This window comes from Macrobrachium rosenbergii, chromosome 46 (assembly GCF_040412425.1).
Source record: "Macrobrachium rosenbergii isolate ZJJX-2024 chromosome 46, ASM4041242v1, whole genome shotgun sequence".
Taxonomy (NCBI): domain Eukaryota; kingdom Metazoa; phylum Arthropoda; class Malacostraca; order Decapoda; family Palaemonidae; genus Macrobrachium; species Macrobrachium rosenbergii.
Window position 1 is genome coordinate 22273467 of NC_089786.1, and position 4373 is coordinate 22277839.

Here is a 4373-nt window from a genome sequence, read left to right on the forward strand (position 1 = left end):
GCCAGAAATGCCCGGGTTCCAGAGAATTTGTTCATATGTGTTTTTTGGGGGCAGAGCCCCAGGCTGTGAAGGTATTAGTTATAAAAAAAATTGTCATTTGAAGATCAACACCGAATATTGATAGAAGCTTTGGTGAAGGCTCTGTGGCTTGAGACCTGTTGATTAAGACTGTGGCATTGCTGTTTGGAGATATTTCACTGAGGCAGAGGTTAAGATGTATTCATTGGGAAATATTCTGGACTTTGACTTATTTTGACCTATTTTCGGTAAATTATTTAGAGGGAATAATTAGTTGAATATGATGGACCTTAATATATTTCATCATTTGGTGAACATTAGTATTCCATTTTATTTCATCTCTTGTTTCTCACAATCCAGTTATGTTACACTTGTTAAATAAATTATTTTGTGTAATGCTTATTTCGTTGTAGACCTAAGAGAGAGAGAGAGAGAGAGAGAGAGAGAGAGAGAGAGAGAGAGAGAGAGAATGCATGTGTATGTACAAATGTACGGTGCCAGTAGCCACTTTGATGCAGTCACTATCATGCTACCAATAGATGGCACTTCTTGACTTTTAGCAAAGGTAAGCAATGAGATAACTATTTGTGGAACTGCAATAAAATCGTGTTTTGGTGTTTCAGAGCTCAGCGTTGGTGAGCTTTTCATATTTCATCTCCAGTTAGAATCCACTGTATCTATCCTGGATAGTGTCTCCGCTACGAGGGTTTTCCTTTTTTTGTGTATAGTGTATGGTGCATTTTGAGCTCAGCTATGACCAAGGTTGACACTGATGGGCAGAGTAAGCACTGTGGTTAAGGGTTATGGTGTATACCAATGGTTGATATACATTAAGATGTGACATATGTTTCTTTGGATAGGTGTCTGACGTGTGTGGTGCTCATGTGTATTGTGAGTTTTCTGTTGAAGGTGTTATACTCTTTTTTGGCTCAGGTTAATTTTCTGCTTAAGAAATTTAGAGTAAGAAATTCACGGGATGATTTTTTTGTTGGTTGATTATTCTATAATAATATTGCCCATGGAGACATTGCTTGCATCTGTTGTGTGCTTGTGTCTTGCCTGGTGGTTGGGGAATGGCTCAGTGTTAGGTACTGCTAAGCATCTTTGGTTGCTTTGAAGGTGTTGTGCCCCAGCTGAGGTTCCTAGTATTTCTACTGAAGGTGTCAAAGAGGGGGCCATAGTTTGTGTAATGCTGCGTAGGAATTAGTTGTATATTTTACCCTACTCATGAATTCTTGTAATCCTTTTGTGATGGCTGGAGTTTCGTATTTCTCAACTGCTGATACTTTAGAGGGCACAGGGTGGAGACCGCTGCTTGCTGAGACTTGATGACCGAGGAATTTGATGGTGGAGGCACCAATAACTCATTTGTCTAGGCAGATCACTAAGCCATTATCCCAAAGGAGGGATAGTAAGGCTTTCATGTCTTACTGGTGGTCTCCATGAGTTTGGCGATGATAAGGATGTCATTAATATAATAGGCACAGAAAGAGTAATCTTTAGAGTTTCAGAGGCTAGATGTAGGCTACTTGAGTGTGGAGGTCCTCAAAGGATTGCTGTTGTCAGAGTATCCTCATGTTGGACTGGGACTTTGAAATAACCCTTTATTAAGTCAAATGGGGATAGAGACCCTTGCCCTGTGGAGGGGGTGTGGTGATGTCTGCCTTGTTAGGAAGTGGGTAGTAGTGTATTCAGTCTGTTTGTTGGTGGAAGCATCTGTATTTTTTATAGGAGCACCAAGAGGTGTCTGGTATCTTTACCATAATGGAGTAGGGAGGCCTAAGGCCTGGAATCTTTCTTCCTGGTGAGCAGTTTCTCGGGGACAGGTGACAGAATTTGGGGCGTGGACTCGGAGGTTCTGTCATCTTGATGTTATGATGTATTCCCCGCTTTGCAGGTATCTCAGGTGTCTGATTGAGTTCATGTCTGACCACATCCAGAAATTCATGAGGAAAGGTGTAGGCTTCTAGTTACTATCAAAGAGATAAGCACCTGCTTGAGGCCTGTGGTGAGTAGAGCAGCAGTCTGGAAGGAGGCCAGGTCCAGGGAGGTAATGAGGACATCCGCCAGCAACCCATAGTGGCCAAGGAAGTCATTGCCTGCAGGGCATCTGGACATTAGCAACAATAAAGTCCCACTAATACGTCCTTACCATCAGGCAGAGGGTGATGGTTTGCTGTTTGTATGATTTTATGAGGATTCCATTGGCAGACACTTGTTCATTGCAATGCACAAATGCACTCACCAGTGCAGTCTTCTTTCATTTGTAGTACGGACCTGAATTTTGCACCCACGTTCAGGAGGAACATAGGTTGGTGCATATTTCTCTGCATAGAATTGGCCAGAGTTGGGATCCATTAGAGTTGGAGGGGCTACCAAAACCTCTTCGGATGGTAACCTAACTCCTTTTTTCGCCAGTTGCATCCAGCGGAACAGTTCTTATACGCTTTCCCATACCTGTGATTGCATATGCGGATGACAGTTGGATGTGGGTACCTTGAGTCAAAATTTTAATTTTAAGTTTTTTCTTTGGATATCTGCAGTCCCACCTTTCCTTTTATGTTATCATAAAGAATATTATTATTACTATTAAGGTAAACCTAAAAATCTTAATATGTATCATAAATCTTATAATACGTAATCAGAGCTGACAAGGTTCATTTACTTTCACAGAAGAATAATGTTAAAAGGTTTTAAACAGAAAGTTTCCTTGTATACGTCATGTGAAGCAAGAGTCTTTGTATTATTCACCTTAAACTAAAGTCATGATAGAGTTCAGTTGATCTAACATAGTTTTATTTGATAGAGAATCTTGGGAGATCTTTTATGTAACTGTCATGGACTACAAAAAGATATGATCTTGTGATAAGAAGACAATGATAGATAAATCATTAGAAAATGATGATATCACTTTATAGGTTAAAGTATATTAACTAATGTACCATGTGGAATTTCTATCTTTTAGATTTAGATTTACGAAATTTTGATTTATTGGGCAAATTATCCATCAAAGGATCTACTATATTTTCACAAAACATATAAGAGGTAATAATAAATAATGAACGAAATATCTTCATATTTCATTTGTTCCTTGAATGAATGTTGTATAGTGGACCATAAAATGACATAGTAAAACCTGTTTAATACTTTTAAACATTCTTAATATCATGAACAAGAGCACAAAATTATATTTTAAGAACAAAGCGTTTTTTATGAGTGCCTTCTGTAAACTAACTAATGTTTTATTTTCAAAATCAATAAAATGTATAAAGTTATGAAAGAACAATCCACAAGAAATAAATTTTTTTAATCTTGGTTTCTCTTCATTTTGAAAAGTGTAATCTTGGGAGCGAATATTTTGTATTATTTCCAGTTTCTGCAACATTTGCGTATTTTTGCCAATTTTGATGTGAAAATGAAGTATAAGGTAAGATGAATGGTAAGATCTTAACGCAAGAAGATTCAATGTTCCTTGTACGTATCAAGATTACAAAAGAAACCACCAGAAAAGTTCCCAGAAATAAGTTGTCTGCTACTCGAGATTACCTGCCTAAGTTATTATGTTTGTTTGCTTATTTTTAAGAAAGCTCATTCACACTATAATAGCAACAAGTATTTTACCTAATTGATAAAAAAGTTTAACATTTTGACAAACCATATGTTATAAAGGTTTTGAAAATGGTATTTGTATTGAAAGCAGTAATTACTTTATCGATCTTATACATTATAACTTTATATATGATAGGACAAATTTCTAGGTATAAGATGTGAACTTGGTTCTGTTGAATGCATATTGTCATCTTACCTTTTACATAATTTAGCCTGCCATCAATCTTCCAGACTTTTTTTTCATCATGAGTACTGAATAAGAGGGGTGGTATATTAAATGAGGACCATTTTTCTTTGAGATTTCTTCAGTCATTTGCTTTTAAAAGTGTTTTACTTTTGGTTGTTTGTAAAGTCATTCAAGTGGAAGATTTTGAGAGCGAGTGACTAAATTTGTTTCATATTCACAAGACAAATCACATAAAAAAGGTTACACTTGGTATATCGTCTCTTTTGGTTTTCAATGCAAGATTTTATTTGAATATTTTATTTATGCCATTTTGTTTTCTGTTTGTTTGTCACTTTATGCAAAATCAGTTTTACATATATTTAATTTTTTTACTGAATAAAATATGACACCCATATCTTGGATTTCTTATGTCGTGAAATTATCTGCAGGTTTTACTGTAATTAGTTATTATCTTTTTCTGTTTTCTCTCACAATAAAGGAAAGAAAGTTCTCAGAGTCTTTTTAACTATGTGTTCTTCTCAGATATGCACGATATGCTTAATTGCCAGCTCTTTCTGCC